At 41.3% G+C, this 12,873-nt stretch overlaps 1 pseudogene; it reads right to left on the bottom strand.

The window, feature by feature from the left end:
• Positions 1–6,666: 6,666 nt before the first annotated feature.
• On the bottom strand, positions 6,667–7,613 carry LOC141370897 (olfactory receptor 56A1-like; annotated as a pseudogene).
• Between the last annotated feature and the right edge of the window lie 5,260 nt (positions 7,614–12,873).

Genomic DNA, 12,873 nt, shown 5'->3' with positions numbered 1-12,873 from the left:
GTCTGGCCAAGGAGATGGCACATACCTCTTCTAGGCAAATCTTCACAGCCTACTTGATGTCCTCTACTCTCTCTACCCACCACTCTGGCCAGTTGCACTTAATCCACTGAAGACATGCGGCCCTACAAATGATGGAAATACACAATGGAAGAAGTTAGGTTTTTTAAAAGACAGCGTGGAGGAGAACCTCCTCTTCTACATGTATTGGATGGATATCCTCAAAAAATAAAGTTGTATGTGTTAAACCCCTAACACATTGGAATTGTTCGTTTCAACAGCCAGCAACTTATCCTGACTAACGCTGCAGACACTGAGAAAATTGACAACAAATCTTAGAAAGATCACACAACAAGGAAAGCTGACATGTCTACTAAATAATAAATCTAGGGGAAATGGTTGGTTACAGTTGAAAATAATTGTGTGTGTTTGTGATTGTTGATTCCATTGACAAGTTGTTATGATAAGTAGATGAGCTTAGCAGAAAGTTGGCTGGCCTTCAAGCAGAAATAGAGAAAGTCTGTAAATGTGGGGTCTTGAAAAACTGTCCTACTGCTTGGGAGGTCAAAGGTTAAGAGAAAGTTTTAGATTGTCTTTGAAAAACACAGACTCACAGAAACCAGCCCCGAGAAGAGTAGATTATGTGTATAGTTGTCTTACTCAAGTCCAGTGGCCTTTGACACCATTACCTAGAAAGGAGTGGCATGGTGAACTGGAAAAGACAATAAAGAAACAAAAGAAAAATTTTAAAATTATGCTTAAGAACATATGTGCATATGATTACTAGTGCATGGAACTGCCCTGATACAAATAGCTCAGAAACCTGTTTGGTTTTTGACGGTGTTTATTGACAAAGACACCTAAGCTTGGCTTTTAAAGGAAGTTTTTGATTAAGGATTAAAGCAATTTTTGATCTTAATATTTTACGAGCTGGAAATAGGCTCCAAATGCAGTAATGCAAAAGAAGTCACGTGTTCCAGTGCCTGCATGACATAATGCCATGGGGGACAATGAAGAAGACACACACCCCCAAAGGCCGAACAAGGGGTCATAGAAACAATGGCAAGTTCCTCCCAGAGAACATAACCAGTGTCAGTTCAGGGAACTTCCACCACTTCAGTGGGTAAAAATGTGGCAGTGCCTGTCCCCCAAAGTATTCCAGCATTACCATGGAAAAGCTCCTGCTGAACAAATTCCACGCCTCACCTCCAAATGGGAATCTTAATGACGGGTACCAGTGTCTGCTCCACCATTACCTATGTGGTGAGAGGAGAAAAATGGTCCACGAGGAATCACATCAGGACCTGATGGAGAAGACACTCACTGCTCAAGATCTTGGACTTTGCGAGAGCCTGGGTGGTCTCCCTTGGGAAGAGGGTAAGCATTTTTACACGCAAGAGTTTCTCTTGTATCATTTCTCTTAAGAAATAAATATTCAGTGACCCAGCCTCACCTGTAGGCAACTGGATCTATGTGAGCACTGTGGCAAATGGAACGATAGAAAAAGTGATGTAAATCTCTCTCAGATTGAGCCACTAAAGTCTCCTACAAGATCCAGAACAATGGGTGCCTGGGTGGCTCAGACAGTTAAGGCTTTGGCTCAGGTCATGATCCCAGGGTCTTGGGACTGAGTCCCACATCAGGCTCCTTGCTCAGCGAGGAGCCTGCTTCTCCCTCTGCCTGCCATTCCCCTTGCTTGTGCTTTCTCCCTCCCTCCCTCTCTCTCTCTCTCTGACAAATAAATAAAATCTTTAAATGAAAAAAAAAATGCTTGTACATCAGCCAGATTCAGAAATATCTGTGGGGATCCCTAAGGGCTTAATACATGGAGGATCCACATATGGAAGAAGCTTGGTTCCCCAAGAGTTGACATGAAGCAAAGCCCCCATACACTGGAATGGGTTTGGATGAGAAGTAAACTAGTAGCGTGTAGTTACTGCGATATCTTTGTTGTAGTAACTAACTTTACTCTTGCATTGACTAATTCAATATATGACGGGTTTTGATGTGTATTGCCTCTGCTATCTATAATCCGGAGTGCAAAAACTTCAGAGAACTACAAAGCTGTCCAGGTGAAGTCTAAATATGTACCTCAATCCCTAGACAACATGATAGGAAAAATGGATTTAGTTAGCAAACACATCTGATTTCTCTATTGATTCTGGTCTGTTAGCTGAATGACTATTAGTATTTTACCTTTTTTTCAATTGCCTAATCTGCAAAATTGGGAATAATGATAGTTCATGGGCTATTTTGAGCATAATTTCTCTAAAAGTAGTTTATGTCTTGGTAACTGTCTATACTAATCACTAATGTGTTAACCACACATAAAGCACTCAACTAATTTTTGGTTGACGAGATGAAGAAATGAATAAACGTTATTACTATGTATAGTCCTTAGTCAATACTGCTAATGTAACATCTTATTAAATACCAAGATACATTCTACCCTTGTGAATTCCAGACTCATGTCATTTATTTGATACTGATTTTGGATGTCACTGAAGAAAAGAAAATCAGAGTATAATTGTTATATCCTTTTCTTTTTTTAATCAATCATTAAATTCCCACATGCCTTACGAGCAGGAAGTACAGTATCTTCTTGAAGCCACTCACCACCTCTTGCCTAAGTGTTGGAGATCCCAGGAGTTTTCGTAACACAGAGTTGTCAGTCAGCTTTCAAACACCAAGCAGAGGTTGAGAACTGAATTCACCCCAATATTGCTATTCCTGAGAGCAGCCACAAGAGAGCAGTGTTGACTTGCAGGCTATGAAGCATTCATTTACTCTTGGCAATAACTCCAGGCTTTATAGACTCCCCGGCTGCACAGTTTGATGTCCCACACGGGGCCTCTGAGGTCACAGCTCTCATGCTAACACCCATTGGCTTAGAATATATCTGAAGAACAAGAGCATATCTGGACGACTATGTACTACAAGGCTCCCAAACTCCACTTTATTATATGTGGAAAATACAGTTTTGTTCCTTCAACAATATTTAGGTCTTTGTTTTGAGCCTTGGTCACCAGCATAAACGCCCTTTTTCCTCCAGATGATTTAATTCCAGGAGATTTGGTGATCTTTCTTGCTACTGGCTCTTCATTTAAATCTGTGCTCGTCCTGAATAGCAGTGTTCAATGATATTCTTCAAAGATACTCTTTTCCAAAAGGCTCTGTGTTCCTCTTGCAAATGTAACGTGCAAACCAGGGAGTGAGGCGAGTAGCTGGTATTGACTGCAGGCCAGTATTGACTGGCCTCTCCCTTCCCCCTTGTCGTATTTTTAATACACCCCCTTCCAGTACAATTGGACCACAGTCATTCTGTGTTGGCAAAGTGACTCCACAGGTTTCACTTAAACTGACAAAATATCTTATTTTTTTTCCAGCTTACTGAGATATAACTGACATACAGCAGGATAGAAGTCTAGGGTGTACGGCATAATGGCTTGACTTAAAAATATATTGTGAAATGATTACCACAAGTTTAGTTAATATCTAGTATCTCGTATATATACATAAAAGAAGAATTTTTTTTCCATGTGATAAGAACTTTTAGGATCTAGTCTCTTAGCAACTTTCAGATATACCATACAGCAGTATTAACTACAGTCGTCATGTGGTACATTACATCCCCAGTACTCATCTCTTAAAACTGGAGGTTTGTACTTTTCAAATGTCAATTTAAAATGCCTTTAGGTACTGCTACTTCATTCTATCCATTCAAGACATGTTCAAAGATTGTACTAAGAGGACATTTTTTTTGCAGTGGGAGCTTCATGGCAAAGGTGTGCTTGCCCTTCAAGCTCTGGCCCTTTGGGTAATGCTGTCCCTCCAACCTCCCATACACCGCATGGGGTGTATGAGGACTCACCCCAAATCTGTCTTAGAACCACTGTGTCCAGCTCCTTGAGCCACCTGCACTGCGCTTGACAATTCTGTGAGAAACTGTCATCCTCCTAACTTGTCTCCCAAGGACCAAAGCGGAGAGCCAGCCTCAAGTACATGTCATGTCTGTTCTGATACTTAGGGCTCTACTACTTGGAACAAAAGATGCATTGTAGACATGACTGGTTAACTCTTAGTCACTTCAATATCATAAGCAAGGGGATGTTTGCTGAGCCCCCTGATGTGCCAGAAGCTGTGCTCGTCACTCTGAGGGATGACAACAGGTGTGCTGGCCCCTACATCCCTTACAAATCCCTAACACAAGCTGTAGTTTCTACAACCATGTACTCATCATCCCTGGGCAAGTTTGAGTCAAACTTCTCATAATTATGGTGGCTGTTCGCACTGATCTAGAGAAGCCTAATGCAGGAACTAAGATCTGAATATGACCAACAAACAGGGATTCCTCTCTGAGTCCCTTCTGGTTTTGCACCTGGGAGAAGCATAGCAGAAGTGGAGAAAACACTCCTGGAGAGACCAACGGAGTGGACTAAGTGCTGGGCAATATCACCTGACAGTATGTATCCTGTTCCTATGGACTGCATCCTTTCTGTTAGATGTTTTTAAAACTAATTTTTGTAATCATCCACACAAGGGTTTTATGAAAATTAATGTTACCGTGCACAGATACTTGTATATTGCAAGTGCTCAAAACATTTGAGCTTTTGTTTTCATTGTCATTACATTACCATCATTGTTATCAGTATGTAAGGACGTTGAGATTATTTGTATCATTTTAGGTCCTCAGTGTTGAAGTTGGGCCTTCTGTCCTCTGACGGACAGGAGGAAGGTGGTGGTGGATAAACTCTTCCAGCAGCCATGAGATGGAGGGGAGCCCTGTGAGAGAATTATCTTGTGGAAAATGACAAATGCTGAGTCACAACTGTGGCTCTGGCTGGAGGAAATGAGAGCCAAGCCTGAGGGTAGTAAGAGCCCCCTCTTGTAGGCAAATGGATGTCATTTTCCTTTCCTGCTGTTACTGAGTGTGGCTTTGGAAGAGTCTGCCCTGGAGCCCACACAGTCCTGAGCTGCACTGACTGTGGGGAATCCCTGCAGTGTGATGTGGTCATTCTGTATTCCCGCTCGGAGCTAACTGCAGACCCTTCCATAGCTATAAAAGCTGCCCCTGTGACATTATGTTATGATGCCATGTCTCTTTGCATACCCGCACAGGAGGACTCGAGTCTGTGTCCAGTCCCTGGGAGCCAGTGTGCACTGCAGGGTGCTGCCTCAGTTGTCCCTCATGCGGTCACAAGCCCTCAGACTTAAAACTGACAGGAGCTGCACAGTCATTAACTCTTGCCTCTCAGCCCCAGACCTACCATCCAGATCGGCTTGGGATGCTGGGACTTGGACTCTGGGACTCTTCTTTGTCAGCTGGCTCCCTTTTAGTTTCCACCCACAGAGAACAGCTGGAAAAGACTGGAAGGCTAAAGCAGGGCAGGGGATACTTGCTTCTTCCTGTCCCTGTCTTGTCAGTATCCCCGAGCAATGACTCTTCACCCGACAGTGGAGTTGATTCTAGTCTCCAGGATTTGTTGGTTGATTGGTTGGGTGTTGGGTTTGAGTTGGATTTGGGTCTGGGTGTGGAACTCCCAGGATCCAATCAGTCTCACTGAACTTCCTCTGAGGTACCAGCAGCAGCAGGAGAGAGTCCCACCCTCAGAGATCTTAGTCCCAGCTCTGAAGGCACCTCCTCTGAGCTCCAGGGACAGCAGTACCAGTTGAAGGCAGCACCCTCTTCAGAACTGTGAGACCCAGTCCCATGGGCCCATCTCCAACCTTCTGAAGTCCAATGACCAAATTCTTCCCAAGTGTGATTCTTCCCACAGGTGCTACCTCTGCAATTACTTCAGCATCCCCTGTTTTAGTTTCAAGTTTCCATCATCCATTAAACCATTTGTTTTACATTAAATCTCTGAAAATAACCAGTACAATTTCTTTTCTCTTCTCCTGACTAGACTATTATCCAGAAACCTGACCCTTTGCTAGGGTAAATAGATCAAATAAGACCTGATTTTCAGTTCACTGGATGTGTAGCTTAAACATTTAGGAGAAGTGGCCAAACCACTGCCCCAGTTTCCCCATTTTCTGAGAAATGGCTTCTTTTCTCCCCACCTCTCTCTCAACCTATCCTCATTTCTAAGACTCTTCTCCTGAACACTCTTCTCCTGTAGGCCTGCAGATGCTTTGTCAGGCAGGACTCTGCCTTCTCTGAGAACCTGCTGGTTCTCAAGGAAGTAGGTATAGGCGGGAAATAGATATCCAGAAGGACAAAACACAAGCAAAGTAGATAGAGGCCTGGTATCAAGCTCCAATTGCACTTGAAGGAGCATTTCTGTAGAAGGAGCCCAGGCTCTGGAGTCTGAATTTCCTTTTCCGCCACTTCCCAGAGAATGTGGTCTTTGGCATTTTCCACTGTTGAAAAGCATCTTTTTTTCTACTGTGTAAAATGGAAGTAATAACACCTACAGAAATGTTGCGAAAGATTAAATTTACTTAAATAAAGTTGCCTAGACTCAAAGCAGTTACTCAAGAAATATGAATTTTTTCCTCTACCTTCACCAAAACCAGGCGAGGAGAATAAAGGAAGAAATCTGGGTCAATTATGAAGTGAGCTTCAGAGTGTAAAATAAATACTCATGAAGATTTTGTCCAATTCACTGCCTAGACAAGATTGCTGAGGAGAAGGAAGAAAAGGAATTAGAAATCTATTTTACATATTCACATCCCTCTCCACAGCAATTTCTTAATTCTTGTTTTATCTCTTTGGTCTGAACCCCATATGCAATAGGGTTCAAGGCAGGAGGTATGAGGTGATGAAGGACATTGAGCAAGATGAGGATGTCCATGGGGACCCTGTTTCCGGCCACATTTGTCAACACAACAACCAGCAGGATGGTGAGGATGGTGCTGAAGAACAGGATACGAAGTGGGAGCCGCACGTGCTCAGGGCTTTGACGGCAGCCCCCTCAGCCTTGAACCGAAGCACAGCTCTTAGGATGAAGGTGTAAGAGAGGAAGATGAGGATGAAATCTGACCCCAGTAAAGTCCAACCAGCCACAAATTGGTAGATTCTGTTAAGGGTGAAATTGTCATAGGAGAGCCTGGACACAGACAAGTTGGCACAGATGCAGTTCTCAATGACATTTTTCCCACAATAATGGAGTCGAGCAGTGAGAATAGGAATAGGTGCAGTGAGAATGGCATTTTGGGTGACAATGAAGACGCTAGCCTTGGCCACAAATTGGTCAGTGATGATGGATGGGTATCGCAGTGGGTGGCAGATGGCCACATAGCGGTCACAGGCCATGACCACGAATGTGCAGGACTCCATGGCGAGGAAGCAATTCATGACGAACATCTGGAGGAAGCAGGCTGAGAAGCTGATGGACCTGAGATCAAACCAGAAGATGGCCAGGACCTTGAGGATGACAGGCAGGCAGAGCACAATGTCCAACAGGGAGAGTGGGCTGAGCAGGTGGCACATGGGCTTGTGCAGAGAGACCTCCAGCCAGATGGTGATCAAGAGGGTGACTGGTCCCCATGGCCAGGAGGAAGAGGAGGCTGAGGGGCAGGGACAGCCAGTGCTGCCAACTCTGGTAGTTAGGGAAGCAGATGAGAAGGAATTCAGAGACTAGAGCAGTGGAGTAGTTGCTGGGTGATATCATGAGATAAATCCTAAACAGTTTCACCTGGGTTTATGTACAGTAAGACACAGGAATTAGGTTAATAGAAAACAAAACTGTCAAAATATTAACACTTACTCATCCAGAAAACTGTTGAATATAGAAGAACAATCCCAAATGAAAGCAAAGTTCAGTGAAGATATATATGAGTAGGGAGGGAACTTAGCAAATTATTTCTAAAGTTAATTCAGAAAAACAAATAAGACAGACTACCCACAAGGTTTGGAAGGAAAAGAATTACCTCATTATACTGTAAAGCTGCACAAATTTTTCAAGGGAGACTGACATGTGATACTGATAGAGCAAATTTACTAATTATAGATCGCACAGGTCAGAAATGTTCACTAGTTACAGAGTAATCTAGAATAGTAAAGATGGCATAAAGTCCCATTTAACTTGGGTCTTTTCAATATGTATTGCTGACATGATTTATTAGTGGTAAATTAGTTTTTCCTCAGTTTTTATCACACATCAAAGTCAATTTGAGATGAAAAAATTTATGATATACTTCCAACCCTATAATAAAGCAGAAAAAATAAACCTCGATTAAATATAAAGAAAGTCCCATAAAATCCTCTATCATTCTGACTTACTGTACTACAAGCACAACTCATCCTTAATTCAAGCCTGCACAAATACAGTTCAATGTTCCTATAGAAAGTTATGCTCAAAGGCAGGCTGTTTTCATTAACATTTATGACCACTAACCACAAATGAGCGCTTAATGAGAAAGTCCATTATAATAACCTCTGATTAATTTGCTCCTTCACTCATTGCAAGCAATTTTTTGCATTTTCTAAATATTTTCTAAATGGTAAATTCATCCTCTCCTCTCTTAGAAGATCCTCCCCAACAGCACCACAAAGACAGGAGAGGCTATCAGATGCAAGTTCCTCAGTATCCATGATAGACTCACAAACTCATCAATACCTATACCTTGCTCTTCTCTTTGCATCTAGCCAACTCAAAAATCTATCCATCCTCCTAGTTACAATCCTCCCACCTCTGATATAGTGTCTATCCATCTCTGATCTTCTTAGAAACTTTGACTTTTTAATTATCCATTCCATTTCCTGTGTAGTCAATCTCTCCATAGATCCTTCCTATGGATATTCAAAATGCTGAAGTCTCTCGTGTCTTAATAAATTTCTAGATCTATTCCACATGCCCATTTGTTGTAAAGACCATGATTTCAGTTTTGAACAAAGATACCAAATCTCTCTTGTTCCTCTTTCTTTTACACCCAAACTTAAGGAACCAGAAGAGACAAAAGAAGCGACTGTCAGCTTCAGTAGTTCAGTTGAGAAGTGATCACTGTGTAAATAAATGCCTCTAGAATGGCTCTAAAGATGTAGAAAAGGAGCATCTTTTAGAGGTATAAATATAATGGCATAAGCAAAGATTAGACTGAGTAGTTCTATAGAAGAAGAGAGGTTAGGAATTCTTAAGTTCTCCCATCTCTTCTGGATTAAATGACTGAATTTCATAAGACAGTCTGTGAAAATATTTGATGTATGTTGTAGAGGTAGAGATGATGGATCCAATTTTGATATGTTGAATTTATAGAGTCTGTAAGCTATCAAAATTTACACGAGACTGACTTCTACAGAAATGAGTTTGAATTCACTTGAAAGCTTAGAGTTAAAGGAAGAGAATACAGAATATAGTTCAAACCACTGTTACTTTTATTTCTCACCCTGTACTCATTATCTTTTCCTGACTATTCTGCCACCTCTGAAAGACCCCTTCCTTGGCTCTTTGTTCTTTTTCCTGCCCCTTATGTGTAGCCCCTATGCATCAACATGCTTCACAAATTCCAGTCTTTTATCCATCCAGTTCCCTGTCCTCATTCTTTCCTCATACTGTAAAGAATGGATCTAAATTAAGTTCATCCTTCTGCTACCTGGATTTCACTAAGAGTGTACTTAATATAAAGGATAAAAAAGGAGAAGATACAGAGGAATAGGAACAGAGAAAAAGGGTCAGATGCCTGGATATATTGCCAGGTAGAAGTTTGGGCATAAATATGAGTCAAAGTTTTGACATATTCAGTTAATAAAAATTATTAGAAACTGACTCTCTACTAAAGGAAGTAACAGTATCAGAGGGAAGGTGATGGTTCTTCTATTTTTCTTTGCTTTGGTTCAACCATGCTTAGAATAGTGTCCAGTTCAGTGCACCTTGATTTCAGGAATATTTTTTGAAACTTTACCACCTAGAATAAGATGTCCAGGATAAAAAAGATCCTTAAGAACTCATGATGAGGAACAATTTAGGAAAGTGAAGATATTTTACCTAAGCAATGCCTCCCAAATATATGACTGACTTTCAAAAAGAAGAGATAAAAACTAGGACCACTGGGAGAAAATCACAGAGATCCGTTTCTGTTGAATATGGATCCAAATAATAACCAGAGGAGACTTGCTCTCTTGTTAATACTACTCTGCTCAAACATGCTGGGGGAAGGCAATAACCAAATTTCTTCACCAGTTTTTTCCCTGACCCTAATGGACCTGGGTGCTCAGTGTCATACTAGAACTCAAAACACTGTCCCTGTCCCAGAACCATACTTCCACTCTCTGGAACCCCTACACTGCTTTTCTGGGCAGGCCAGAAGTATTTCAATCATGTACTTGCATGAAATTTCCAGCCATATAAAATAAGGGATCTGTTGTATTCAATGACATGGAATTGCTGAGACTCTAGATCTTTCTCTTCTGAATGTTCATGCATCTGGTACCACCCCCATGCAACCTCCAGTATCATGAGAGCCAATATAAGAATGCATAGAAGGCCTCATGTTCTGAATATTCTGGCAACTCAGCTGTTGTGGGCCCAGCACAGCATGGTTTTCTTCCCTTAGCCCTGAAACTCACCAATGATGCAACATATTGAGTCCTGCTTAAGGAGTCAGCTGCCTGCATCCACTAACCAGAACAAGAGCTGCTCCCTTGACTCTGATGAAAAAATCTAGAGGGTTTATGATCTACAGTCAGTTCCTCACACTGTCCCACCCCCTTCTCCACACCATCTAGGAACAGTCCTAGTTTTGGTTACTAAAACCCTGGGGCTGATGAGCCGATCTTTTGGGAACCTTCATCTCACTTTATGTTATGGTGTTACTGGGTGCCAGTAGTTGCAATGTGAAGGACAGGATTTGAAACTGACTTGAAATTCAAATCTGTATCTATCAGATTGACTCCACAGACCATCCTTCTAAACATTATACCACTTTCAACATCCTGAAATGTTATATTGAACCTTTCCAGAATTTCTTAATGAAACTATCCTATTACCTGTTTTTTTATATTATCCTTAATTCAACTCTGCTATTTGATATCTGCGTGGATATGGACAACTAATTTACCCTATGTAAATCTCAGTCATTCAATAAATATTTACTTATTATTATCAACCATATAGCCAGCACGAGAATAGTCACAGGCATAAAACAGTGAATAAAGTAGTTAAGGTCATTGCCCTTATCAAGATTCCTTTACAATTTTCACATTACATTATAGTATCAGTAGCTTCCCATTGTTCATTAAAAAAAACTAGCTTTCTTAAAAAAGGACTACTCAACATTACACATGAACTGGGTGGACAGATCCCTGTCAGTTTTTTTCCCCATTATTGTGGTGTCTCACGCAGTGTTTAGAATATAGTAGAATCAAGACATTTTTACCTAATTAAAGAAATCCAGGTCATGCATAATCTGACACCTTACTACCTCTCCAGTGTATTTAGAACAACTTTTCTTGAAAGAAGTCACTGTGGCCAATGACAAAGAGGCTACTGTTTATGTTCTCTAGGATTTTGATGAATTCCTGTCTCACATTAAGGTCTTTCATCCATTTTGAGTTTATCTGTGTGTATGGTGTAAGAGAATGGTCCAGTTTCATTCTTCTGCATGTGGCTGTGTAATTTTCCCAACACCATTTGTTGAAGAGACTGTATTTTTTCCACTGGATATTCTTTTTTTTAAAATTTTTTATTGTTATGTTAATCATCATACATTACATCATTAGTTTTTAATATACTGTTCCATGATTCATTGTTTGTGCATAATACCCAGTGCTCCACGCAGAATGTGCCCCCTTTAAGACCCATCACCACAATAACACGACAGTCTACCACCCTCCCCTCCAGAACCCTCAGTTTGTTTCTCAGAGTCCATTGTCTCTCATGGTTCGTCTCCCCCTATGACTTACTCCCCTTCATTCTTCCCCTCTTGCTATCTTCTCTTTTTTTTCTTAAAATATATTGCATTATTTGTTTCAGAAGTACAGATCTGTAATTCAACAGTCTTGCACAATTCACAGGACTCACCATTCCACATACCCTCCCCAATGTCTATCACACAGCCACCCCATCCCTCCCACCCCCCACCACTCCAGCAACTCTCAGATTGTTTCCAGAGATTAAGAATTCCTCATATCAGTGAGGTCATATGATACATGTCTTTCTCTGATTGACTTATTTCACTCAGCATAACACCCTCCAGTTCCATCCACGTCTTTGCAAATGGCAATATCTCATTCCTTTGATGGCTGCATAATATTCCACTGTGTATATATACCACTTCTTCTTTAGCCATTCATCTGTCGATGGACATCTTCACTCTTTCCACAGTTTGGCTATTGTGGACACTGCTGCTATAAACATTGGGGTGCACATACTCCTTCAGATCCCTACATTTGTATCTTTGGGGTAAATACCCAGTAGTGCAATTGCTGGATCATATGGTAGCTCTATTTTCAACTGTTTGAGGAACCTCCATACTGTTTTCCAGAGGGGTTGCACCAGCTTGCATTCCCACCAACAGTGTAGGAGGGTTCCCGTTTCTCCACATCCCCGCCAACATCAGTCGTTTCCTGACTTGTTAATTTTAGCCATTCTGACTGGTGTGGGGTGGTATCTCATTGAGGTTTTGATTTGGATTTCCCTGATGCCGAGCGATGTTGAGCACTTTTTCATGTGTCTGTTGGCCATTTGGATGTCTTCTTTGGAAAAATGTCAGCTCAACTCTCTGCCCATTTCTTGATTGGATTATTTGTTCTTTGAGTGTTAAGTTTGATAAGTTCGTTATAGATTTTGGATACTAGCCCTTTATCTGGTATGTCTTTTGCAAATATTTTCTCCCAATCTGTCAGTTGTCTTTTGGTTTTGTGGACTATTTCTTTTGCTGTGCAAAAGTTTTTTATCTTGATGAAATCCCAATAGTTCATTTTGCCTTTGGCGA

Source organism: Callorhinus ursinus, unplaced genomic scaffold (assembly GCF_003265705.2).
Source record: "Callorhinus ursinus isolate GAN/ISIS: 27379988/994484 unplaced genomic scaffold, GSC_fseal_2.0 scaffold49, whole genome shotgun sequence".
NCBI lineage: Eukaryota > Metazoa > Chordata > Mammalia > Carnivora > Otariidae > Callorhinus > Callorhinus ursinus.
The sequence above is the reverse complement of the archived record's forward strand: the minus strand, read 5'-3'. Positions and strand labels throughout refer to the sequence as shown.